The 27,614-nt window shown below is 60.2% G+C and overlaps 1 protein-coding gene across 6 annotated transcripts in view; it reads left to right on the forward strand.

Annotated features, from left to right (window-relative positions):
* Window positions 1–27,614, forward strand: part of PTPRN2 (protein tyrosine phosphatase receptor type N2) — a 709,963-nt gene that overhangs the window by 401,262 nt on the left and 281,087 nt on the right. The gene's annotated exons all lie outside the window — the stretch shown is intronic.

The raw sequence follows: 27,614 nt of genomic DNA on the forward strand, positions 1-27,614 counted from the left end.
TTTGCACCTGCCGTTAAGAGAAACAGCCACCGGCCGCGGAGGCGAGGGCAGCTCACGGAAGGACAGAAGCCTGCGTTCCATTATGTGCTATCCTCCGTGTGGCCCTCGTGACGTGAGGACTCTGTCCCACGGCTGGACGGGGCGGATGGACCTTTCCACCCACCTCCCCCGGAGACACCCGGAGCAGGCCTGCAAGCCCACCCAACCCCTGCAGGCTTCTCTGGCAGAGCCATTAGTAACAGGCTCCTTTTTCAGTGATAAAATCCATTCTTCACCCCCAAATTGGACACCGGAAGCATTAACAAAACAATTTCTTCTTTCCCACGGATCCGAGTCACAAGGCACTTCCGGCGAGACGCTGAAGAGCCTTTCCCTGCAGACCCAGCTGGCTCCGCTGCATGTAGATCTCCCGGAGCTGAGGGAGACGAGGCATCAGCCCGTCCTACGAGGCGCTGACGAGTCTCCGTGAGGATGTGACAGCAGCGAACGATTTTGCAGTTTATAGAATTGCAAATGGCGGTAGCTGATTAAGTCGGCAAGAGTGATGAAATTAGTAGATGCTCTCGAAGCAATCAGACAAGCAAGCTACTCTTACAAAAAAGCGAGCGTGGAGAAGTTTTATTCCCTTTATTGATGACCTTAGAAGTCCTCGGGGGCAGGGGAGGCTGATGAGCACAGAGGACTCGCGGCTCCCCCACCTGCCCTCAAGTGGGGCTCAGACCGCGTGGAGCCTCTTTCCTCCCTGGCTTTGTCTCCCAGGGCTGCTGACAGGGTCCCCCGGACGGGGCTGCTTAACCACAGACGTCTGCTCCTCACGTCCTGGAGGCCAGGAGGCCCGGATCCAGGCGTGGGCAGGGCCAGGTCCCCCTGGGGCCCCTCTCCCCGTGTCCTCACGAGGTCGTGCCTCTGCCTGTCCCTCTTCTTCTTCTCAGGACACCAGTCACCCTGGATCAGGGCCCAATCTCGTGACCTCACTGCACCTCATGGCCTCCCCGAGACCCTACCTCCAAGCACTGCCCCCTGGAAGTGAGGGCTTCAACCTAGACTTGAGAGAGGACACAGTCCAGCCCACAGCACAGCCTACACCCCCCAGCCGCCCTTCCCTGTGTGTCTCCTCCTCAGCTGCGTTCTGCCCCCCGAGAGGGCCTGCGTGGGCTGGTAAAGCCCCCAGAAGGGAGTGCAGCCATGGGCCACCCGACGCCCTGGCCACGGCGGGACCCGCGCCCTTCCCCGGGTGCTCCAGGACCGGGGGGGCGGACCAAGGGCTCACGGCTGAGCACCTCCTCAGGGAGGGTGGCAAAGGCCTGGGTCCTCGGCCTGGTTTGGGACTGTCTGCAAGGACCCTTCTGACTCTGGGGCTCCGTGGACCGGCTGAGGCCTTTGAGGGGCCCTGTCCCTCTTGGGCTTCTCCGGCTGCCTGTCCAGCTTCCCAGTCTTCGACCTCCTGTGCCCTGGGCGTCCTCCACGCGGCCCCAGCCCAGCCCTTGTGTCCCAGAGACCCCTCCCCGAGCAAGCACCGGGCTCTCACCTGCCCCCGTGGTCTTGTCCTTTGCGACTTAGTCTTCACTCACTAGCTTGGCCCTAAGCTCCGAGGAGGCGGACTGGGCGAGGAGCCTCTGGGGCTACTGCCTCCTCCGGATTTGGGCGACTCCCGTGGTGATTCACCTGTTCGCACGTTTGCCGCCAGCCCGGGGTCACTGGGCTCCGTTGGCACCAGCCCCTGCGCTAGGAGCTCAGGACACAGGGTGACCAAGTGATTGCCCTGGGCGGGTTCGTGCCCACCGTGTCCCCTCGCCACCACCACGAGGCAAGCTCTTCAAGGCGAGGACCGGTCACGCGACTCCTCGCGCCTCCCCCCAGGCGCTGCCCGCATCTCCCGTCCTTCCCCAGGTCGCCATTCGCGGTAGCCGCTGCTCCAGTGAGTGACCCGGGGACAAGGTCAGCGCTGCCTCTGTGACGGGAGGTCAGTCCAGGGGTGCTGGCCGAGCGGGCCTTGTCCCAGGACTCGCGCCCCAGGCTGATGGGCGCCGCCCGGCCTGTAGACCAGGGTCCCCGTGACAGGAAGTCAGCGAGGAGACGCGGCCCACCCTGTGCTAACGAGCCGGCTGAGCCAGCGCTGGCCGTGGGCGCTGCCGCCGCCCAGCCCTGCGGCTCACTGTCTGGACTCGGGGAATGGCAGTAATGTTGTGTCTCAGAACGACTCTCCAAGCCTTCGTCTTCTCCCTCAACACCCAAGTCCCTGTGTTTGGATGGTTTCGCTCAAGGTGGAAGGAAAGTTCTCTGAGGTCCCGGTCGAGTGTCCCGATGTGCCGGTGGTCCCGTTCACCCCATGGCTACTCGCCAAAGACACTGCAGCTCTGGAGGCAGCACCTGTGGGGGGACCCCGAGGCTGTTCCCGCGGGGCATGGGGTCCGCGTGGCCTCAGGTGACGGTCTGGCCATCGGCGGCCGTGTGATGAGCAGTCCCGTCGGGGGCAGCAGCCCTCCGGCCAGCGCCCGCCCTCACCAGGAGGAGCTTGGAGGCCAGGGTGGACTGTGGCCCTGAGAGCCCCGACAGGGTCTTCGCAGGAACACGAGTGGTTTAGTGGACACAGCCAGACGTCACGGGGCCACCGGGACACTGACGCTCGAACGCTTTCCCGATCCTCTTCCATCTTCTGTTTAAACGTGTCATCGCTTCGAACTGAACCTGACCGACCAGACGGGGGCCACCTGAGGTAAACATGTGGGCCTTCCACTAGACGGGCCACGTTCCCAGCGCTTCGTGGCCACATGTGGAGAGACGGCCACGCGGGCCGGGCCAGCGCCGATGGGGAGACGTCGTGTCACCCTAGGAGGCCCCATGGACAGCTCTCAGCGACACAGCGGTTGGGCGTGTGGCCGCATCCCTGCCGTGGAGGAAGTCGGGCAATGACGCACGTGCGGTTCAGCGTTGTCAGGGCTGGGAGACAGGAAGCGGGCAGAAAAGACGGGGTGTACAGTCAGCGCTGAAGGAACGCTCGCCGTGAAGGCCAGAGAAGCCTCCCGGGCAGTGAAGTCCCAGCAGGCCTCGTCTCGTCGGGTTCTTGTCAGAGGACCTCACGTCCTCCCCTTCCCAGTCCCAGCCCAACCTGGAGCCCCCACAAGCCCTCATGACCCCCCACAAGGCGGCAGTTCGGCTTCCTCCTGCTTGCCCTGACTGGGACCCTCAGGTTGGTCGTCTGAGTAGGTGTTTTCTGTCTGCCCCGGGTTCATTTCTTGGGGTTCACTGTCTGCCGGCATAGGATAGACAGCACAGGCTCTCAGAAGGACAGACGGATGGATGGGGGGCTCAGGAGCAGATGACCTCCAGGGTGCCCCACTAATCCTCATAATGAAAACAAGCACATCACCCCTCGGGTTTGCACACAGGGAGTGCATGTGTCCCGCTGGGAGAGGTGACCTCTGTCTCTAGCAGGACGCTTCGCAGAGGGCCTTTCCCACACGGTCTGAACTGACTTGGCCTCACCTTCCTGTGGCAGAGGCACGTGTGGGGACGAGGGACAGCAAGGAGTAGGGGTCTTGGTGCTCTGAGAGGGAAGAGCAGAGGCGTGACCGGACCTCGAGGGTCTCTCGTCATGGTTTTCCCAGGACCAGCACAAAGCAGCGAGTAGGGTCCTTTCCAGAGGGAGGCTGAGGGCCCACAGGAGCCCAGATGGGATCCGGGACACACCTGGGCCCGCGCTGCCCAGCTCCCAGAGGCAGAGGAGCAAGGGGCTGATCCTGGGCGAGGAGCACAGGGCCAGGCCCGGAAAGGAGGTCGTCCCTGTGCTGTGTGAGCCAATCGCGTCATCCTGGCCTCCCCACAGGGCGCTTGGGAGCTTGGGCACAGGCCCGGCGTGGGACCTGGCTGGTGGGTGCTGCTGGCTGGCTGGGCTGTGTGGCTTCTCGTAGCGTGGCCCTGGGAGAGAAGGAGCACCGGCAGAAGGAGAAAACCACGTCTCCGTGGACAGAAGTTGGCATCACCGTGAGGGGACCCTTGTCACAGCACTCGGGTCCCATCATACGTTATTCCTGGCCGTACTTGCAAAGGATCGTCTGTACTTTGTGGAGGTAGTTTTGCCTGAATGTCACTACACACCAGAGAAATGGGGTTTTGTTGGGTGGATTGTCTGGCTTGTCGGGTGTGAGCATGTCCAGTCTGTCCTTGTGTCAGACAGTGTCACCGTGTGCCCAGCGGGGAGACCCGAGCCTGGAGTCCGCGGGCCGCTGCGGCCTTCACAGGCTGAGAAGCCCCTGTGAGCCGTGGGCACAGGCTTTCTGGGGGTCGGGAAGCCCGTGGGAGCTCTGATCCGGAAACTCTGGAGATACGGCCCTGGGGGATTTGGGACCAGGGCTCCAGCTGTCGGGGTGTGTTTAGAAGTGCTGATGGCATCGAGATGGGCATTTTTACCTCCCAGATGTGGCCAGACTACTGAGACCGCTGCCTGGGTGACGGGCAGGCCTTGAGGGGTCGGACGGGCGTCGGGCGGCGTGGAGCCGTTGGTCCAGACGCGTCTCGGAGGCAAGGCAGGCCCACGTGCCCTCTCGGGACGTCCCCGAGGCTCTGACGGCTGACGCTGCCCTCTAGGGAAGCCATGCCGGCTCTCCGTCAGCGTGTTGCTGTTTTGTCAGTTTTAAGGCTGGAAACATTAGGAAGCTTCACTGTGCTGCTCATTGGAATAAATTGGAAAGGAAACCACGGTTGGTTGTAATTGCACCAATAAGGGAGCTCAGCCAGCGCAGGGCAGGCGTCTGCCCTTAAGCTGTGTAATTATTTTTCCCTCCAGAAGGAAAGATCACTGGTGGCTCGTAGCAGAGTATTGCTGTGTCGGAAATATTTAAAGAGGCTGAAAACAACATTGATATATTAGGTCTGTTCTGCTGGTCTCAAAGAAATACCCAGCACACTGTTCAGTAATATCGCGAGCCCGGCGATGAATTATTCAGGCCACGTGTCCTGCGTACCCGGTAGCACGCGTGTGACCTGGGGGCGGTGAGACCGCGTCAGTGCCTCTGGAGCTTGTGGCGTGTGCTCGCCGTGGAGTCCCGGCAAGGTGGCCAGGATGGGGGCCTGGCTTGCTGGCCGTGGGCGCTGGGGGTCTCTCCTCGGGGGAAACCCTTCCTGTTCACAGCCGCGCAGTGCAGTCCTGCTGTCTCCCCTCGGCTGCAGGAGCCCCTGCAGCCTTCCTCGTGGCTGGGGGCCTTGGGGTTCCCGGGTCTGGCAGGTGGTTCAGTGGGGTCTTGCCTGCACATGTCCAAGGGAGCCTCCCCAGGTTTCCTACCGGGCTTCTCTTCCAAAGCTCCCTCGTCCTGCCCCGGCACGTCATGGAAATTACTTCTGTGACAGGAACGGCCAGGGACGCCCACCACGGCCTGTCGGCTCCGACCCACGCACGGCTGGGCTGGCCAGACTCCTCTCCGGGGACGCTGGTAGCTGCTGAGACACGACCTTTCTGATTTCATCAAGTCCTCCCTCCTGGAAGAAAGAACTATTTCCTCTGCACCCTCGAGCTTCATCTGCATGTGGACGGGTACACCGATGCGGAGACCCGCTCTTCACAGAAAACTGGATCTGTTCTGTGTGATGGAAAGTCTCGTGAGCAGCCCGTCGTGCAGACGGAAATGGTCTGAGCTCTCGGGAGACGGAAGCGGCTGGGCCTGGCCCAGCGAAGCCGCCGCCCGTCGTGAGCGTCCCGAGGGCCGAGAATGCAGGATGAGCGGGAGGGTGGCCCGGGCCCCAGGCGCCTGGAGCGGGGAGGGGGTCGCAAGGGTGCACCTGCCTACCTCCCCCCAGGGAGCCCTCCTGTGCGGTCCCTGCCCTGGGAAGGGGGCCACGCGGCTGGCACAGAGGATGCTTCCGAAACGAGGAAGGGGAAGGATCTTTTTATTTCATGTTCGTTCCCAAGTTGAGGTGTTCGTGGAAATGAACCCCAGAGTCCTGAGCTACCTGAAGAGACCGGGAACCTCCCCGAGGCGGATGCCCTTGCCCCGGGCCCCCAGGCTTGGGGCCCCCCTTGTTTTCCTCCTTCCTTGTCCCTCGGCTTCAGGACAGGCTGGGTGGGACACTCCGCTGGACGGTGGAAACACACTCTCGTGCTTTGCCGCGGGGTCTCACCGGGGGCGGCACGTCGGGGCTCAGAACGCTGGGTCCTTAATCACGCGTTGAGACAGCACAGCTAGTCACAAGTTCCCTCCTTGGAAGACAGCAGTTTGGCGGGGAACGTTCCTGAGGAAACATTCAGATGGGGCTGGGCAGGGTGTACGCGCCCTCCAGGGCGGGTGGCTCTGCAGAGTCCTGCTGCCCGAGTCCGCGGTGCCCTGCGGGCGGCTCGGACCCTCCGGGGAGATACCAGAGAACAGACGAGGCTCCGTTCGGCAGCAGCTCCGTTTCCCCACGGCTGGGAGGAGGGAACCATGCCGCCGCCCCCTCTCTCGGCCCGCCGCACCCTCTCTCGGCCCGCCGCACCCCTCTCCCCACCTGCGTGCACTGCCCCGCCTCCTCTCCATCTCCGTCCCCCATGCAGAGGGTGTGCGGGGGGAGGGTGGACGTGATGCTCTCCGATCGCTGTCCTTGCACAGGTGTCTCTGCCATGAGGAGGAGGGTCAGCCCAGCTCCCGAGGGCTGGAGGGCGCGGGCCACAGAGCTGCCGTGCGGCCCCGACGAGCACCTCCCGAGGCCCCGTGGGGCTGATGTCTGTGGCCCAGCCGGTCAGCAGCTCCACTTCACTGGAAACCGTGCTGCCCATGGCCGTGGGCCCGCGCCACCGTGGCTTACGGGAGGGCTCCCTCCTCCCGCGGCGGCGTGCCGTTATCTGTCCGTGCGTCACCCGCTTTCTCTCTGGTGCCCGTTAATGCGACGGCTAACAGCCTGCTCGTCACGGAGAACCTCTCTTCACCGAGGGCAGGAGGACGCGGTTCACTGAGAGATAGAGATTAGCTCTCATTTTCTCTAAGAAAGTGGTTTTCACTGTCAAAGAAGGGACACAAAGTAGGTCTGCATTTGACAGCCGGAAAGTTGTCTCTCTGAGCTTGGGAGGAATGAGGCGGGGGCGGGGGCGGGGGGGGGGGGTGATTCCGGACCAGCTCTGCCAGCAGGAGCTCGGGTGCCGCAGCGCTGCAGGGGTGAGCTGAGATCACCTCGGGCCCCTTCCCCACCCACTGCCCTCCCGGACTTACCAGCCTCGACTTCCCCAAATCTAGGAACCGAGGAAGGGCGGGAATGGCTGGGTGACCTGCTCCCTGCCAGCCCCAGGGGGCGTCCCCCACCGACCCCTCTCCAGCTCCCTCTGCGACCAGCCCCCCAGACAGCGCACCCACGCAGCGCACTGGCCAAGCTGAGCCCCTGGTCACAGTGTCCCGCTCCCCTCGGGCCGGCAGGGTTTGCTGGGGGACAGCGGCCGAAGACCCTTACGGGGACAGAGTCTGGGACCAGGCTCCTGCCGTGGATCACAGCCCCTCTGACCGCCTGTCCCTCTGGCTCGCCAAGCCAGCCTTATTAAAACCACTTCCAAAAAGTGAGCTATATTTGTCCTGCTGACGGCCGCATCCAGCTTTGGGGGGTTCAGTGTGTTAGCAGGAAGCACCGCCATCACTCTGGCCAGAATTCCAGTTTGGGGCATGTGTGTGTTGACGGATAACGAAGGAAATATTTGTAGGCTGTGGGGAGGGAGGCCCTGGCTTCCCTCCGTGGCTTCAGACACAAGTCCAGGAACCAGACGTGGCCCGAAGGACTGCTGCACGCGGCGTGGGCACACAGAGGAGACGCGGGCAGGGTGCTGTCTTCCTGTGCCCGTTTTGGGGCCCAGGAAGTCAAACCACTTTTTGTAAATAACTTTTTTGGGGAAAACTTAGCATGTGTACAACTCAGGAGTTTTGGATGGTGACGGCCTCGGGCCCAAATCAAGTCGGTTTCTTGTCTACCTTGTCCCCACGTTCCCCTCCTGACGCCCACCCTCTGGTGCCCTGGGGGCCGCGGACTGTGTCCTCAGTACCTTTTGCCGCCGTCCAACACGCTGTTGTCACCGATCGTGGCAGCAAGAGGTGCCCGAGTTAGTGCTTTCCTGGCGTCTGCCTCGGGGCACCTGTCTGGCGTTCGTCCCGGAGCAACACGCAGGCCGTCCCCGTCGTCCTGGGGACGTGCTCACAGCCGCAGTCGGAGGTCCGCTGTCGTCTGCCCCGGGGGGTAGCTCACCCGGGCCCGGCTGCCGGGTGGGGGCAGGGGCCTATACCTTCCCGGGGGGGACGCGCTTGGTCTAAGTGTGCTTGGCAGGGTCTCTGCGGCTGCGGAGACGGTAGAGGGAGACGTTTCCAGACATTCTCTGTGTCGCGGTCAGGTTCCCCACACGCCCGCCGCCACAGTGGGCAGGCGGGGCGCCGAGCACACGGGCGTCTGAGTGAGACGCAGCACCCCGGACGCCACGTTCCTGTGGGTCGTTGCAGAGTCTCCACGGACGGCTGGGGCGTCTGTGGCCTTTATCTGACTGCCTGACCCGAGTTAGAGGCTGTGTGTGCCCACGTGTATGGTCCAAACCTCCGGCCGCTGTGCAAGACGGCACCGCTGGCGAGCGAGTAGGGCTCTTCCTGCCCTCAGGAGCCGGGAGCCTCTCTGGAGAGAGACACTGAACCCTCCAAGGACTGTCGAATGTGCACTTTGAGCTGGGATGGGGGCAAGCTGGAGGCCGGCAGGAGCGCTCGTAGGAAGCGGGGGCTGGGAGGCCCACGGCGGCCCCGAGGTCAGCATCCTGTCCCCGTGTGCCCAGCGCAGCCGGGGCTGTGACCGGCAAGAACAAAGTCTGGGTGGTGGCAGCTCCGGGGAAGGATGGCCCGGGGCAGAAGGAGCTGCGTGCTGGCCGGGGAGGGAACATGGAAGGGCCTCTCCAGGGTTCCAGGCCTGTCTGTCATTCCTGCTCTGGGACCGCCACGTGGGCCTCAGTCCCCACGTGCCCACAGCCTGGGCCTCGTGGCTCCCGGCCCCAGCACTCACGAGTGGCCGCAGCTCGCCAGCCCCGTCGTGGCACTTCTGACAGACTGAACGGTAGAGCGTGCGGGCTGCCCGCGCGGCCCCCTTCCCGGCCCTCCCTGCGGAGCAGCCTGCACGCGGGACCCGAGCCCTGAGACCGGCCGTGCCTGCGTCCCCTCCACGAGGGGCGGCCGGTTTGAATTCTCCCTGGCGCAGGGCCGTGAGCCACGAGCCGCGAGCCGCGAGAAGGGGCCTGGCTCGGGGGCTTCCCGGCGGGGTCGGCGCAAGGCCGTGGGGGGCTGGCTGGGGCCTGGTTTCCTCGCGCTCGGGACTCCGCGGCCTACGCGCACGTCTTGGGGTTCGGCGTGTGGGACCCCCACTTGCTGCATGGCACGGAGAAGGAGACGTTATAGAGACGGGCAGGAAGGGGCCTCAGAGGCCACAGTGATGGGCCTGAGGCAACCGGATGCGTGTTGCTGCCCGACCCAGGGCTCCCCGCTAGCAGGACAGCGCTCCTCGTCTGACCGCGGCTGCTACGCGTCAGGAGCTCTGATTTCCTGCCCATTCTGAGTGACACGGTGTGACACGTCTAATGACAACTAGAACAAATGCTGGTGATGAGGTCACCTTGGTCCGTATTACTGTCTGCCTGCTGTTTTCCATAGAAATGATCTGCGGAAGCATCCCACGTGCTCAGAATCACGTCCTCCCCGGGAGCGTGGGTGCCCGCGGGCGGCCTCGTTAGGACTTGTGAGATGCCGGTGGCGTGCGCTGGCCTCTCCAGTTAGACCCCGACCGGCCTCTGCTGGGGCGGCTTCTGCTCCACCGCCCGGAAAGCAACTGGTTGTGATTAAGTGATGTTGTTTCCTTCAGGTGCTTCTTATGCAGAATGTGTGGAAGTGTGTGCTATGGAAGGCAGTGGGGCCCCAAACATACTAACTTCGTGCGAGTTTCTGGGGCACAAGCTGAGCCTCGTCATTGTAGAGAGGATTCCTGCAGGAGAGGTTTTCGGTGACGGCTCCTGGAGCTAAGGGGCATTGTGGGGGCCTGGGCGGGTGGGCAGGACTTGGCAAAGGGAAGAGGCGTGTGGACGTCCCGGCAAAGAGCTGGGGTCAGGAGGGGCTGCAGCCCGGAAGGGGGTCGGAGGTGCTGGGCACAAGGGGCGTGAGACTGGGCACAAGGGGCGTAGCAGCCGCGGTCAGACGAGGAGCGCCAAGCAGGGGACTGGGGGGCCGGCTGAGGTGCCGTCCCCGAGCCCCACGTGTGCGCCTGGCGCGCCTCACACCCACCTCCCTGCACCGTTAGATCATGAGGGAGAACACGGGACTGTGGCTGGAGATGCGCCCGCAGGAACACTGAGCTGGTGGGGCACTTCCAGGGGCCCCGGGACCACTGCTGAGGCGGACATCAGATGCGCGGGAGCCGGCTGGGGGGTCAGAACCCGCAACGACGTGCTCCTGAAAAGCCCGTCATCACAGCGCCGGTCCCTCGGGGGTGTCAGGGGAGTCCAGGGCCTGGGTCTGGGTGGAGCTGATGGGGTGGAGGGCGGCCTTCTGGAAGGGGGACTCGGGGCCGGGCTGCTCTGCTGACGGGCTCATCGCCGGGTAGACACGGTCTTGTGAGTGGCGAGGAGGGACGGTCTGAGGTAAAGACACGGTGCCCGCGGTCCTCTGCACGGATGACCTCACGGTGCCTTCGTTTTCTTGTCCTTGGGCCCACACGTGCATAGACGCAGCTGATTTCTAATCTCCTGGGGCTGCGCATGAGGCAGGAGCAAGAACTTGGCACGTCACTAGTGCCCCCACGTCAAGCTGGGAGGGGCACCTTGTGCTGTGAACAGAGACAACACCAGAAACCCGTCTGTGCGGCACACATCTGCGCGGTTTGCACACAAGGCCGAGCCTGCACGTGGTGGGCTCATGGACATCGTCCTGGCCAGCTGCTGTCTGGACCACGCAGACGGTCAGGTACCAGCCAGTAATCACCGGAACAGTAGTCGGTACAGTGACCCGCTCGTGGTCTGTCTCAAGGCACACAGGTGCGTGGGTACGTGCGTGAACTCACACACACACACACACACACACGAACACCTTCCCTATGTGTCCAGGCTGGCTGTCCCCAAGCCTGCAGTCCTGGGACAGAGGCTCACGCCAGGGGCTGTACGGACAGGAGCGGCCGGAGGCCCGTTGCTGTTTGAAGGTAACGGAACGGGAGAGCGAGCACATCCTTTAGCAGAGTGGTTCCGAGCTTGAGCTGTGTCAGAAACTTCTGGAGGGTTTGTTAAAATTGGGACTGTACTCCCTTTCTGTTAGTGCACTGTGGGTCCTGGTGGGGGCCCCATAGTTTGTATTTCCGACGGCTCCCGGGTGACACCTGGTCTAGGGGCACCCCGTGGAGAACCACTGTTTTCCAAGACCCCAAACTGCTTCATTTGGTGAGGAGCTGCGGTTACATGAACTCGAGGCCTTCAACCTGCAGCTCGAGCCATCCTGAGCGTGGGTGAGCTAACACGGAGGCGGATCCCTCGCGACCCCAGAGACGGCTGTAGAGCAAGTCTCGCTTTGTGGTGGCTGCAGGTCTGACAAGGGAGGAGCTGACAGGGTTTCGCTGTGGCGAATCGTGACGTCATTTCTTCACGGACTTTGCTTCTAAGTTGGGAAACTGCATTATTTAAAAAAAACACACAAGGAAATGGAACAGCTCTTTGGTTAAGTAAAGTAAAGGGGGAAACTACATTTAAAACAGGAAAGAAACCACTGGTTTTTAAAAAAATCTCTTATTTCATCTACGGCTGGAGTCACATTTTTGGTATGTTTTTAAAATGTATGGTCTTTGGGAGTCTGGGCAGCTCAGTTGGTTCCACATCCGACTCTTGATTTCGGCTCAGGTCAAGATCTCAGGGTTGTGAGTTCAAGCCTGGAGCTGGGTTCTGCGCTGGGCAGGGAGCCTGTTTAAAAATAAAGAAATAAATAGATAAATAAATAAATAGATGAATATTTTTAAAAATTTTAAGAGGGCACCTGGGTCGCTCAGTCTGTTGAGCATCTGAGGTCTTGATCTCAAAGTCATGAGTTGGAACCACACCTTGGGCTCTGCAATTTGCTTGGAGTTTACTTAAAAAACAAGTGAATAAAAAATAAATTTTATTAGTTGATTATATTCCCATGAGCTTCATCTGTGCTGGAATGGAGCTCTTGGCACCGTCAGGAGGTTTCCCCACCCTCCAGACATTCCTCTCAGGGGGTCTCCCTTGATGCCACTGTCCTGCCTTTTCCTCTTCTGTATGAAGATCAGAGACATGCACGTTCTTTTAAGCTTTGAGATCACTCTTGGAGGAAGACCCTATTTATCCTCTAAACTTTGGTGTAGGGAATGCCGATCCGAACTCTCAGTGTCCGAACACAACACTACAGGAAGGCATGGTGGGGCCTCCGTGCCTCGCTGGGGTGTGGGTGCTTGGAGCCAGAGCTGCCCCAGCCTGATACTTTGATACTTTGACCCCAGCACCTCGTTCTGCCTCTCAGACTAGCCGCGTTGCGGTGGTGGGGGTGGGGGTTCCTGCATTATTTGTATAAACGTAGAACCGACACTTCATGCAATTCCGGTCCCCTTGTGGAAGAAAATGTCATCCCTCCAATTTTAACCAAAACAAAGGAGGGCCTGGTGCAGAGGATGCAGAAGGGCTCTGTGGAAGTGTGGACGTTGGCTGACGGCACGCTGGCATCCCCGTCGGCACAGGGGGACTGTCACCCGTCCCAGGTCACTGGAGACACGGTGCCAGTATCCTCCTGTGGTGTGAAGGAGCTGCTCCATCCTACAGGTCTCTCTCCCCTCCACAAAGATCCAAGGTTATCTCGTTTGGACTTTAAGAAAACTTGACAGCATTTCTAACATATCTGAAGACTATTCCTCCCTAGAAGTTAGCATAAAGAGAACAGATTGTTGAAGAACTTTCCTACCCAGAGGCAGAGATACTGGATAACTGTCAATGTCCAGCCGAACCCATTGGTTTAAGAGTCACAACTTGCATAAATGAATCCCACAGTGTTTCACCTTTGCAGAAAAATCTCAGTGATGTGAGGATGCTCTCACCATTTCCACCACTGCTGAATTTTTACCAGGTTATCAAAATGTGGTGGTCACTGAACTTAAATGAAGTTGAGCTTCTATCACACAGACTAAGAAGTGCCCAGTGGTGATCTTCACAGAGCTCCCTGAAAGCTGTTTCCCTCCGTTAAGGAAACATCCCACATGAGTTATCTAATGCTATACAAGTTACCCCGAACGTGTCAGCTTGAAACAGGTGCATTTGTTGTCCCACAGCATTTCTGTGGGCCAGAAATCCAGGAGCTGCTCAGCTGGATGGTCCTAGCTCAGAGCTGCTCCTCAGCTTAGAGTCAAGCTGCAAGCAGAGGCTGACATCCCATCTGAAGTCTGGGAAGAAGGAGCCACTTCCAAGGGGGTGCCTCACACATCTGCTGGCCGAAGGCTCAGTTCTTCACCATGGAAGCCTCTCCAAAGGGGGCTCCATGACAGGACAGCTGGCCGCCCCCCCAACAAGTGATCTAAGAGAGAAGGAGTTTGGTAGGAAGCCCTAAGACCTTTTATGACCTTGTCTTTTCCATTTTATTCTATTCATTGGACATGAGTCCTTAAGTCCAGCCCACACTCCAGGAGGAGAATTTGACTTCACCTCTTGGTGGGAGAAGTTGTAAGCATTTTGTCAACATCATGAAACCACCCCACACACCAATGAAAGGGGAACTGAAAAGGTATGATTACCCTGTGGTCAGCGGTCTGGGTTAAGATGCCGGCTTTTTTACACAGTAACACAGTAACTCCGGACAAGTCACATCAGATTCCTCAGCTGTGAAATGCAGGTTTGAGAGTTCCCCTTTCATAGGATTTTTGATGAGTTAAATGTGATGTAAGAACTTGGAGTAATGACTAGTACATAGCAAACATTCAGCAAAACAGTGTTGCTGCTAATATTGTTATCATTATCACTGTCATCATCAAAATCAACACCATCACCATCACCACCATCACCACCTCCACCAACACCATTATCACCATCATCACCACTATCGTTATCACTGTCATCATCAAAATCATCATCACCACCATCACCACCATCACCATCACCATCACCATCACCATCATCACCACCATTATCACCACCATCACCTCCACCATCACCATCATCATCATCATCATCACGTCGTTGCTAATCTGTTGTTCTTGCTGCTGCAACCTCAGCTACACAGAGTGGTTTTTTCAGATGTTTAAAGTTCTCAGTGGTAAATTTTCCAGAGAAAACCATGGAAGTGAGGGGAATATCTTCTAAACTGTACCTTATAGTTAACTTGTGTGTCTACTAGGAAGTTCCCAGTAGGAATTCCCACTACTGGGAGAAACACGTACTGACCCTGCACGTAGGTGTCCTGCGGGACTCAGGAGGGAGTGACCTGAAGCGAGCGTGGTCTGTGTCCCGACCGTACGAGTAGCCGGGTGCTCGAACGTAGGCAAGCCAGAGTGCTGCTCTGACTGTCGGACCCCACTGTATGTGACAGGGGCAAGGTGTCCGGCCTTACGGAGCGGTCGTGGAGACCCGAGTGTGTCACCGCGCAGAGCGGGTATGCCTGGTGTTCTGTCTGATGGCTGTGCTACAGGAGGTGAGGCAGCCATTGGTCCTTCAGGGCAGCTCCTGAACTAGGCTTCAAGAAGTCAGGACGGACTTGCCTCATGCCCTGAGGGAGAAATGGGAGGAAAGGACAGAAGGGCCTGTTGTGAAGAAAGAAACAAAAAGCGCGTCGTCCCTGAGGCTCCCTGGGGGAGGCTGCAGGACTCTCTCCTGTTCGGTGAAGCATCAGTCCCTGAAGATGGGTAACGTGTGGTCGCTTTCATCCTGCAGAAGCTTAGCTCTGGCTTCTACAGTTCCCCGGTTGTGTGGCTCAGAGGCGTTTGTTAAAGATGCCAAACTGAGGCCCTTTCTATTATTTTCACAAACGTGGTATCTTCGGGCAGGAGTGAGTGGTCCATCTTGCCTGAAACAGCACAAGGTGGTGCTCAAAACGTCTCAAGATGAGGAGACTCAAGTTCCCGCGAGCAGTTTGCTAAGTGGTCCATGGTGCTTCTTTGCTTGGGAAGTAGGCAAAGTCAAAATATTTCTATATTTGTTGTCTGTGAAGAGAGATTTGGTTCTTGAAGAGGAAAGTCAAGAAAGAATGTGAGGAGTACAAGTTTTTGTATCGGTTTGATTCCGGCGAACTCCAGGAGCACCCACCCCCCGAGCTGTAGGAGCTGTGGGGAGGGAAGCCGTCAAGCCCAGCGCCACCGGCAGCCCTCCCAGGAGCCGCCCGCTCCACCCAAGCGCGTCCCGGTGGCCCTTCTCGGCCTGGTCTGTGGTAGTCGTGGGTCCACCCGACCCACCACTGACCTTTACTTTTGTAAAACTTGTTTGGAATTTAACATCGTAGGTTGTTCACATCAGGCCTTGGTGCCACAGGGAGCCCCAGATCATAATCAGGGCTTGCGGATGTCCCTGCTAAATCTTTACCACTTCCCGCCCTGAGGTATAGCCCCAACCCTGCACCACGATGAATCCTACACTTCCCTTGACCTCACCCCTGCATCTGCTCGGGGACCAGGCCCTCAGCTCATGCCCACCCTGGGCTTAGACCCTGCAGAGCCCCCCCTCAGCAGGCCTTTCCTAGCTTCCAGACCCCACACAACCTCCAGCCCTACACCCCTACCATGTACACAATTCAGAGTCCCGTCACGATGTGAAATTATCCTGTTCAACTTACTGGTCTGCTTGCTTGGGGTCAGTATTGCTACAGACGAGGCGCTCTAGCAAGCTCTGTGAGGACAGGCACTCATCCCTGGGGCCCCCCGGGTCCAGGGCCTGAAGACCACCGGCTCTCCCAGGGTCTGCGGACGGGCTTAAACGCTGAGCAGTTCGGGAATCAGCCCGTGGATTCGTGAGGGGCACGGGCTCTTCATGTGGGTCATGTCGCCACATCTACTCTGTCTTCCGTATCTACCAATGGGTTTTGATGGACACTACTGTGTTGTTGCTCTGTGCATAATGGCACATGCCTTTGAAATCTGGTGAAATCTGTAACAATTCACAATGTATGTTACCTTCGTTAAAGACCTCTGATTTGCTTCCACGAGCTTTTCCTGAACCTGGCTTTGATAATTCTGGGGATTTAACAAAGATCTTTCCATGCTCTAATGGCTGTAAGATGCACCCCCCTGCTCACAGTTTAATCTAAACAAGACAAAATAGGCTTAGATGTAATTAAAAGCAAAATAGTACTTAGTTTTAATATCAACTAGATCTTGAACATTTTATCCTCAACTGTCTGCTCTAAGGAGACACGGCTCAGCACAGACCTGCTAAGTGCATGAGAGCCTCGGAGAAGCCCGGTGGCCTGGGGCCCCCGCGGTCTGGGAGGGGCGAGGTCAGTGCGCCCTGGACGGCGCAGGAGGCAGACCTGGGTGGACGGACAGGGACTGTGTTGCTGGGCCCTGCAGGAAATGTGGCCACCGGGGAGGCCATGGGGCTGCAGTCGGTCAGCTGATGCTGAGGACGGACGCTCCAGGCAGGAAGGACAGAAGGACAGAGATAGCAGCACGGCCTCTGTGGGGACAAGAAATGGCCCATGTGCGGGGAGGCAGGGCTCCCAGGAGAGGCCTGGGGCAGGTCAGGCAGCTCGTGGATGGACAGCCGTGGTGGGCGGGCGGGGGCCCCTCGGTCAGGGAGGCATTGGGCTCCGAGCTCAGTCTGTGCGCCGCTCCAGCGGCTGAAGCAGAGCCGGTCCCCGACGGAGGGTCGGTGTGACCGCCGTCCCCGGGCGCCCTGCTGGGGCTCTGCCTCAGACCAGCGAGGCCACGGGCGAGGAACCTCCGATCTGTAAGGACCCCATGCCGGGGGGCCGTGAGGACCTGGACCAGCGCCCGCTCGGCCAGGGATTCCTTCTCCCTCCCCGCCCATCGGCCGTCGCGCCTCATCCGAGCCTGGAAGGGAGTCGGCGGAGGGGCCGACGCCTGCGAACTGCGTGTGGACAGCGCTGTAGGAAGAGAGGGAGGCCGGGCAGACCCCGGGGGCATTTGCCAGGGTCAGGGACCGAGGGCGGGGGTGCGTGCGGAGGACGCGGGGCCGGACCGAAGGGCACCGGCAGGTCGCGCGGGAGAAGGCCGGGCGGGGCGACGCCCGAGCGCCGGTTCTCCGTGGGAGCAGCTCTGCTCCGGCTGGTCTCCAGCCCCGCCGGGAGGGTGCGGCTTCAGGAAGCTTTCAGACCACGGTTCTGTGCGCCTGGGCTTTTTCCGTGGGTCGGTCAGTCTGTCCTGCCTCAGCGAGGAGCCCTCCCCAGGGGCCTACCGCTCCGCGGGGTGAACGCCCACAGGGGAACAAAGGGACAAGTGGCGACGGCACTGCTGGGGCGCCGGGCTGGGGCCAGCGCACCGGCCTCCCGGACACTCCTAGTCTCTGCTCTTGCCGGCGCTCTCCCGTCCTCCAGCGGCCGAGGCCCAGCCCGCCCGGACCTCCATCGTCTACCTGCCGGCACCGCTGCTCCCAGCCTGGCCCCCGGCGGCCGGATCTCACCCCCACCCCGGGCCGTGCCCCACCCAGCTCCGAGATCTCCGCAGCTAAGCCGAGGCTCCGAGGGCCGAGTGCAGGGACGTCCCTCTCACAGGGCAGTGTAAAGCCGCTTGCTGACCGCGAGCCCTGCCCTTCTCTCTGCTCATTAGGGCTTCGCGGTCCCCGCTTCCCTCTGTCCTCTCGGAACAGATGCTTCAGACCCACGGTCGGCTAGCCGGGCCGTCGGAGCGCTTACTTCTCCAGACTGTCTTAGGGAATTGCAAGCAGATCCGAGACCTGCCGTCTGAACGCGGGGCTGTTCTCTGGGAGTCGAGGAGGCCTCATGGGACCGCCTTCTCGATCAGAACCCTGGTCTGGGCTCCGTGTCAGCCCGCGGAGCCACCTGCCAGGGCGAAGCGTGCTGGTCAGGGACGTCTCACCGCACTGTCCATCCGCGGTCGTCCCACGGACGCCCACGTGAACCCTCCAAAAGCTGCCTCTAGCAGGATCGCAACAGCCCAACCCCACTGTCTTCCCAAAAGGGATTACTTTATCTTTGGTTTTCTCCTTTGTTATTTTACAACAGCATCAATAAAACAAGCTCCATACAGATTCCTTAAATCTGGCAATGACACTCGATGTCCTCTTACCAATGTGCACCTTGCCCGGAGCCCGAGAGCTGGGCTTTTGGCGTCCGAGGTGAGCACCCCGAGTCACGGCCCCTCGTCGCTGCTGCTCACCACCACCCCTCCCAGGACACACCACACCCCGCCGCTGCGGAGTCTCCGACGTGGACCGGCTCGCGTGGCCCCATGCACGTCTTCTCTGATTGTTTTGTGGAGTCATTCTAGAGGATTGGGTGCATAAATATTGAAAATCGACTCCCCTCTGATTAGGAAAATGACGGAGCGAGTCTGGAGACGTGTCTGGGTTTCACATTGTGTCCCCATGACACTGTGACTCCCGCCCTGACACTGTGACTCCCTCCATGACACTGTGGCTCCCGCCATGACACTGACTCCCGCCCTGACACTGACTCCCGCCATGACACTGTGACTCCCGCCCTGACACTGTGGCTCCCGCCCTGACACTGTGACTCCCGCCCTGACACCGTGACTCCCGCCATGACACTGACTCCCGCCCTGACACTGACTCCTGCCATGACACTGTGACTCCCGCCATGACACTGACTCCCGCCATGACACTGACTCCCGCCATGACACTGTGACTCCCGCCCTGACACTGTGACTCCCTCCATGACACTGTGGCTCCCGCCATGACACTGACTCCTGCCCTGACACTGACTCCCGCCATGACACTGTGACTCCCGCCATGACACCGTGACTCCCGCCATGACACCGTGACTCCCGCCATGACACCGTGACTCCCGCCATGACACTGACTCCCGCACTGACACCGTGACTCCCGCCATGACACCGTGACTCCCGCCATGACACTGACTCCCGCCCTGACACTGACTCCCGCCATGACACTGTGACTCCCGCCCTGACACTGTGGCTCCCGCCCTGACACTGTGAGTCCCGCCCTGACACCGTGACTCCCGCCATGACACCGTGACTCCCGCCCTGACACCGTGACTCCCGCCATGACACTGTGACTCCCGCCCTGACACTGACTCCCGCCATGACACTGTGACTCCCGCCCTGACACCGTGACTCCTGCACTGACACCGTGACTCCCGCCATGACACCGTGACTCCCGCCATGACACTGACTCCCGCCCTGACACCGTGACTCCCGCCCTGACACCGTGACTCCCGCCCTGACACCGTGACTCCCACACTCTTCCTCCCTCAAATACTGTTACTTCACACGCGGAAGGTTTCGTGGTTCTCTACATTTAGCCTTTAAAACAGGGCTGTCCTCTCCGGGCCTGCTCCCCCGTCTATGCCCCGCTGGGTGTGGGCGCCCTCCCCCAGGTCCCGCGGCACTGGGCCTGGAGGCCTGGGGTCTGCGGGTCTGGGGCTCTGGGGCTCTGGGGGCGCGGGGGCCCCGTGCGCCGTGACGTTCTGCCCCTGACGCAGCTGCTCTGCTCGCAGCTGTGAAATCCGGTGTTTCTCCCCAGAGGGACCACAGCCGTCTTCCGTTGTTGGGGCGGAGTCAGCGCCCTCTGTCCGGGCACTTGTCAGGCAGCCACAGAACGCGTCGCCCGTGCGCACCGGCCTCGGCCTCTGAGACGGGAGCGTCACCTGCCGCATCCCAGGTGTCTCCGCGCGTGTCCGTCGTCCCTTGAAAGATGCGCATTCGAACCCGCAGAGGAAAAAATAGCGTGACTGACGTGACTTTTGACAGGATTTTTGTCACAACTCCGGCGTGCCGCTTGCTGGAGGACCGGTTCTAACGAGCGCCTTTCGCACGGCGAGCGGAACCATCTCGCGTTGGCCCCCTTTTTCCCCCCTCGATACCCAGATGTCAGTCATCGGGAGGGAATTACGCCACGGAGTGAGGCAGCAGGCAATTTACCCTCTAGAAATGGAGCATTTACCTTAAGTGGTAAAAAAGGTGTTTTCTATTCCTTGATAGAAGTTTGCATGGAAATCTCTGCCTTTGTGCTTCTAATTCGTGTAGACTGAGCGGTGTCTCTGCGGATTAGTCCTTCATTCGTGGCAGTGTTTAAAACACATTTTAAAATTGCTTTTGTACATACGCGGCTAATAAGTTAAAGTACAGAAGGAGGTATTTTCAGTTTACACCTTCCCCGGGGAGCGCCTTTCCTCTGCAGTTCAAGCGGCAGCTCGCAGAGCCCCCGGCAGCGAGGGCCGCCTCTTCCCCGAGGCTTTCATTACTGCATTCCAATAAAGTGTTGTTTTTTTCTTTCCCACCTTTTTTCTTTACTGGCTTGGGATTTGTGTCTTAATCAAAGTGTGCAAGAAATGTACTTAATCGTCAGACACAGTGAGGCTCTGACGTGGCACTCCAGCTAATTAATGCGGAAAGTTGCAGAACGCGTGATTTTCCATTTACATCAAATGAGTTTGCTGTGATTAATGTTATCGTAGGAAATACCAAAGGAATTAATAATGATTAGGCCATTACTTCCAAGTGACGCTGAAGACTCTGAGATCTTCGCTCATTACAAGAGCTTGAAGACAGCGCAGACGTTGGTGTCTGTGCGTGCCGGTTGTGGCGGCCTGGAGTGCGGCGGCCCCGAGACTCGCCAATGGACGTTCCCTTTCCCACCTGCTTTTCGTCCAGAGGTTTTCAAATAATTGGGTCCGTGATGGGTTAAAAATGTTTTTTCAATCTTTTTTTTTGAGGGATTAATGCTTCAAGACTTCACTTATTCCTTCCCCAAAATAGTCCAAATACGAGTCTGTATCGTGTGCGAAGCCTTGAATCAGGTATTTGGGGGTGAGATGCCCAGATGAACTGAGGTGGTCCCTTCCCTTGAAGAGCCAGGCAAGGAAGCACCGGCCGGGAAGATGCATGAGCATCGGGGCTCCTTAACGCGGGACTGGATGTGCCCAGGGGCTCCGGCGGGCCCAGAGCTGGGGTGGGACCGTGTCACGGGGCTTCAGGGGGCCGTGAACTTCAGCTCCTACCGCGAGTGAGGAGCTGGCCGGGTGGTCGAGAGCTGTGGGCCGTGTGCACATGGACACACCGGGGCAGGGTGACTTGGCGTGTGTCTGCAGCATGGGGGCGGGTGTGACCAGGAAGAGCCCACCAGGGAGTCCTGGGGCGGTGGGTGCTCAAGGGCTGTGGGGGCAGCTGGGTGCTACGCCCCTCCTTTGCTTGTGGCCGAAGCGCCAGTGCGGGTGCAGGGGTGCCGAAGCCACACGTGGCCCCTTCACAGCCGGCCCCGCCGACACTGCACCATCTGCCACAGTCCCCGAGGAAGCAGCGCCTCGTGCTGTCGCACTGCTGACCTGGTGACACCTTCCTGAACAGACTCTGGAAACCCGTCAGTGGAGAGAAAACTCGCCGCGGGCATGGTGGGCCTGCAGACGTTCCCTTCTGGTGGGTTTCTGGCCCCGTGGGCCAGATGACGCCGCGGGAGACCGTCAGCCTCCGTGGCCCTGACTCGGGGCTGCGCAGACATCCGAGCGGCTTCACGCCTTTCTTGGGTGGGAGTTGAGCCCTTCGGGTCTCCTGCCCCAGCGTCCATCCCGTCGGGGCCATCATGGTTTCCGCATCCTTGTGAGCAGGGGGCTTGGAGCCCAGCGGGTCTGCCCGGTGAAAGGACTCAAGCGAGCGCTTGCCCGGCCTGGGGCCCCGTCTTCCCCCGTGTGTGGACTTTGCTCCGGGAGGGGGCGTGAAACTGCCCTCAAACTGTGATTTCCACAGCCTGACCCCCATGTTCCCTAAGGAGCTGAGCTGGGCAGGCCTTCGTTGCGTGGAAAGTTGATTCGCGTCATTCCTGTGCCGTCCTGGTCCGGCCTGCCCCGTCCTGCAGTTCACCTCCTGGCGCCTGCACCTCCGGGGATGGGGTGGGAGCTCCTGCCGGCCTTGTGGCCCTGCCGTGGGCTCCTCCTCCGGGCCGCTTCCTTCCAGCCCCAAGGGCATCCCCCAGAGCCTTCTCCTGTCTCCCCAGGGAGCTCAGGGCTCTCCTCGTATCCGTGAAGACTCTCCAGGTCTGTCCCTCCCGACCGCCCCCCGGCCGCGAGCTCCAGACCGGTACGGACCTGTCTGTTGGGTTACCTCCCTGCCAGATGTGGCCGAGCTGGCCTGCGCCCCAGGTGCCCATTTCCTTCGACGACCAGAGCCCCAGGTCAGCCCTCCCTTCCCTCCACACCCGCTCACCCGCTCTCCGGTCTGGTCCTGCTTCCACGTTGCCATGGTTACCGCCGGGTCCCTGGGGCCTCCTCCGAGGGCCTGGTGAGCACAGAGAGCCCCATGCTGGCCGGTCAGCTCTCCCGCCTGCCGTCCAGACCTTTCCGACTGCAGCTCATTGCAGTGGACGGATCCAGAGGGAAAGGCGGGGATTCTGACATGGTGGCGGAGAGGGTGTTTTTACGGAGGGCTTCTCGGGCACTGCGGACTTGCAACGGGGCCTGGACGGGAAGCTTAGCACACACCGACTGAAAAGGCAATCTACTGTGACTCGTGGGCAGAGAGCTCTCTTGCTTTTTCTCCAGCTGCTTCCGTGGGCCACGGAAAGAGCCCATCTCCACAGGGTGACCCTGCAGAGTTCGGAGCGTGGAGACCCCCCTCCTGCTCATCCGAGCTCCTGGGTTAGGAAATCGGTTCCCACATGGCCAGGTCATGAGGTCCCACTGAGGTTTTCCTCTCCCTCTGCTTTTCCTTCTCCACCTTCTCTGCGTGTGGCAGTAAAGTGGCATCAGGAAGTCCCCTTCAAAAACGCCGAACACCCTCTAGCCTGCGGCATGGGGTCGGAGGGCGTGCAGGCTGGCCCCTCGGCTTTGCTGACGCCCTCGGAGATGCAGAGGCCGAGAGCGGGCTTTCGGGGGCCAGAAGGGACTGGCCCAGCCTCCGCCTGCGGGGAGTGCGGTCGACGGGAGCCGGGTCCCACGGAGGGGAGCCGGGGCTGCGGACCCTGGACCAGTGGGTCTGCGGTGATCTGTGACGGTGGCCGGAGCAGGCCACCAGCCATTCGAACCCGTCCTTTTAGAACTCCGTCCTTTTAAACAGTGATGCTGAGGAGGAAGATGGGGGGAGGGGACAGGGAGGAGCTTCTCCTCCCCCGACCGCAGTGAGCCCCGGATAAGGGCTGTGGCAGGAGGAGCTCCCCGCAGAGTAATTCCTGAGGGTGTCTCGGACCGCGAGGCGAGACTTCGGAGCGCGGCAGGTCGACGGTGCGGCTGGCGTGGGAACGGCCGCCTTCCCGCGACCCATGTGTGAACAGAGCCCCGTCTCTGGCCCCCGCATGTGCGAAGCTGCGGGGCTGATGTCCTCCTCGCGGTTCGGTGCAGCCTGGCTGCCAGGGTCCACCAAAGCGCTGGGCACACGGGAGGCGTCCGTGGTTCTGGGAGCATTCACGGTTAGCGGATGGTTTGGGAAACACACTTTTTAACGTTTTGGAGACTAGGGGCTCCTGTTGCTGCTGTTGTGTGCTTTGAGAGAGAAAGAGCGTGAACGGGGTGTGGAGGCGCAGAGGGAGAACCGTAAGGAGGCTCCACACCCGGCGGAGCCCGACGTGGGGCTCAATCCAGGACCCTGAGATCCTGACCTGAGTGGAAACCGGAGTCCGATGCTTCACCGATGGAGCCTCCAGGTGTCCTGGGAAGGGGCGGGGGGTGGGGGTCGGTTTTTAAGGCAACAGGATCTTCAGAAAGTCGGAAAAAGGCAGCGTAGTCTTTGGGCACTGGGATGCTGCGTGGGTGTGAGCAGAGATGTCGGGAATCTGGGAAGGAGCCGATGGAGAGGCCAGGACTTCTGACTGCCTGGCCGCCGGGTAGCCGGGGCTGGGGAGCTGAGCGTGTGCGGAAGTGCCCAGGGCCTTCTGTCAGCGCTGGCGCGAGTCCCAGCAGCACCACTTTGGGCGCGTCACTGTGAGCGCGAGGAAGCCACAGACACTGTCGCGCGCTGAGTTCCTAACGGCCGCCGCTGTGAAGTGCTTGTCAGGGGCCAGTCTGCCTGGCCAAGCCACGATCAGCGCCGAGACTGACCGCTGCTCCGTTTACCATCAAGAAAGGCATTTTGCTGCAATCGCCGTACGCAGCCTTGCATTGTTGTTCCGGAGACGCTAAGACCTGAAAAGCCGTGTGCCTTGGAGTTGATGAAAGGTGGGGACCCCCGTCTCCCATGTGAGGAAAAGTGAGTGTTTAGCATGAAGCAGGGACTCGCAGAGGACCAGCACTTTCCCGCCTCCCCTGCACAAATCCATGCTCTCACCCTTGCTAAGATCCCTTCCGTGGGTGGTTCTCTGCGGGTGACGTTTCCCAGTAAGTGCAGACGTGCCCCCCACAGACGGGTTGCCCAGGATGGCGCTGGCTGATGCTTGTGTCCACTCTCCAAGCTCTCCTCTTTGGAAGCCGCGCTGCACGTGAGCTGCCGGCAGAGGAGAAGATGAGCAGAGGAAGGCTCACGGCCCCAGTGCGGCTGGGCGTCCGGCAAGAGGGGGCTGGGCACCTGTGCTGGCCACAACTGCTAGTGGGGACTTGCCCCAGGAGCTCCTCGAGGACGAGGCGGAGGCTGGGGACCTGTGTGGCTGCAGGTCATCCTTGGGCTGGGGCTGACAGCTACCACGTGTGCGGGAGGCAGTCGGCCCTGGACGCTGGCGCTGTGGGACATCCTCCATGGCTGCCGGTGCCCACAGTCTGCGCAGGGCTCCAGAATGGACCCGTCCACTCACTTATCTGGCCATTAGAGTGGAAAGCTTCAAGTTCAATCCGTTTAGATGCAAATTGATTAATTCCTCTCAAGCTCAAATTGTCCTCAATTTTACTGTCTTGACTAATTCAAGCGACCCTTGTGTTTGCTCTGATGGCAGAGCCACCGAGTGCTGGGGCCAGAACCATCTTCGTGTCTTAATAACCCCCAACCCAGAAGTGCTGTCTCTCGCTGCACTTAGGGACTATCTGGGGGGACTTTGTAAATGCCGAGGTCCAGGCCTCACCCCCGACTAATGACTCAGACTCCAGGCAGGAGGCCCAGCTCTGTGCACACACGGGAAGACCTGTCAGGTCTGTCCTTCCCGCTAGGAGGGTGCGGAGGGCCTGGGAGGTGGAGCGCGGGTCCCAGGAGCTCCCGGAGTCCCCCACAGTGTGAGGGGTGGACACGGTTGAGTCCCACGGGAGACAGTGGGCCACAGATCGTCCCTCAACAGCCTTTACAGGTCGGGAATAAGACCTACCAGGAATCCTCTTTATCTGAGAAAATACATTATTTGAACTTAACCAGGGCACGTGACACGCAGGTAGGACTTAATGTAGACATGACGCCGCATCAGGGTAGCTGTTCCTGCTGTCACACTGGGAAGGTAACCGGAGCCTCTTAGCGACTAGAAGTAACACTGACCTGGCATCGGAGATGGGGACCATGTGCTGGTGTACGTGAAGGTAGTTCTGAGCGGCCGTGAGCTGTCGGGGGGTCCTGGGGGTGAGGGCACCGTCACGGGATTTCTGCCCCACGCTGGCGCTGTTTTCAGCCAAGACTGCATGGGTGTCGGCAGCGGAGGATGGTGGTGTCCTTCCTTCCTGTGGGGCGCAGAGAACACAAGTAATTAAATCCAAGTAACGGGCTCTTCACGCCCGGGCCGATGTCTGCAGTGCCGGTCCCGTGTAATCCTCTCTGAGAGCTGAGCCTTAACCACGGCACGTTCTCTGCGGAAGGAGAAATAATAAAACTGAATCGGTTCGTGACTTCGCTCTCGCTGAGGAGATCCATAGACCGCTGCAGCGCCTGCGTCTGCCGTCGGTCCTCACACTCTGCAGCTCACGTTCCCAGATGACAGAACTGTCCGCGCCTGTCCTGTGCGCGGCCCCTGGACCCCGCCGCGGGGACAGCAGCGCGAGGCCGCAGACGGCGAGGCGGGGAGTTCTTGGCGCACCCTGAGCTCCGCACGGTGCCATGCGGTTGGTCCTCACTTCCTTGGTCCTGGGGCCATCCCACCACGCCCGATGGCGGGAAACCGTAGAAGGGACAACATGCATGTGTCGGAGTCACAGAGCTAACAGCTCTGCTCCCACCGTTCAGGGGCCCAACACCCATTTGCCCAAGATTGTTCCAACCGTGGGACACGGGGCCGAGGGTGGGACTTGGTCCGTGTGAGTCCACAGTCCACACAGCGTGCGGGGCCCAGCCTGGATCCAGGCGAGTTCGCCCGACGCGAGGCCTGCAGGGTTCACCCCGTCCGCGCTGCTGGGCTGTGGCGGCCATCGGTCCTGCTGCTTCACTCTGAACTTTCCCCACGACGTGCGTCCAAGAGCAGGCGTCAGGAGCCTTCCCTGCCCCAGAGGTCGGCGCCGAGACCCTTCCCGGGGGACTCTCGCTTCACTCCGCCGACACACGTTTCCTGAGCCCCGTGCGGGCCGGCGACGCCGGACCCCAGACACAGGGACATCCGTCCAGGGAGCTTAGTCTCGACACCCATGGAATCACGCACGTACCAGACGGGGCCCTCACCGGGCAGTCAACCCACCTGGGCCTCAGGATTTCGTCAGTCTGCCCTCTGACCTCAGAGGGCAGAACTGGGCGTTGAAAATAAACCGGCTGGTGACGGAGCTTAGAAATTCAGCCACGACGCTGCACCCGAGCTTTGCTGCGTTGAGGTCAACGCCTCGGAGCTGGGAATGGAGGGAACGGCTTCCCTGCGCGTGCATAATTAGAACAATTAATACTCAGTACCGCGTGGCGTCAGCGTCAGCGCACAGTGACGCGCCGGTCCCCACACCACCGGGTCTCCCCGCCTCCGGCCCCTCCCCTCTGGGGACCCGCCGTGTGTCCTCAGACGGAAGAGTCCGTTTTCTGGTTTGTGTCTCCTTTTCTCTCGGCTCGTTTGTTTTCCTTCTCACGTCCCACGTCTGAGTGAGATCATCGGGTCCCACTGACGCTCTCTGACCGGCTTACCAAGTGCGTAGATTTAAATTCAGATCTCGCCCCACGTACACCACGATGCTCAGTCACAACTGGGAAGCCCACCGATATTTCTGGTGGTTTATGCTGATCCACAAACAAATTTTAAAGCGTGTTGTTTCTCCCTGAAGTACTGAGGAAAATAGGAGACGTTGTGATTTTTTTTAAAGCAAATGATCCGCTCCTTTCTCCTTCCTTTATTTAAACATTTAACAAAACCCTGCTGCGTGTCGGGTGTCCCCTGGGGCAGGCTGAAGGGTCTGGACCCCCAGCACAGAGTGTCCATGCCCACAGGACACTGGGGGCCTGTTTGTCAGGAGTAAGGCAAGAGGGTGCGTCACAAGGGGCGCCTGTGGATTCGGTCATTCCTCGGGGCCCGGATTCCCCAGGTCCGTTTGCGCGTGGGCCGACCGGGCCTCGCTGTGGTCCGCCGTCCGTAAACCTGGCACAGGAGAGTGTGTGGGGTGCAGGCTAGCGACCGCTCTGTGTGGAACCCTCCATCCCCGAGATTCCCCCAGCCGGCCGGCTTAGCCAGAACCCCGGCCCCCGTGTCACTTCTGCCCGATTTGCCG

This window comes from Mustela erminea, chromosome 11 (assembly GCF_009829155.1).
Source record: "Mustela erminea isolate mMusErm1 chromosome 11, mMusErm1.Pri, whole genome shotgun sequence".
NCBI lineage: Eukaryota > Metazoa > Chordata > Mammalia > Carnivora > Mustelidae > Mustela > Mustela erminea.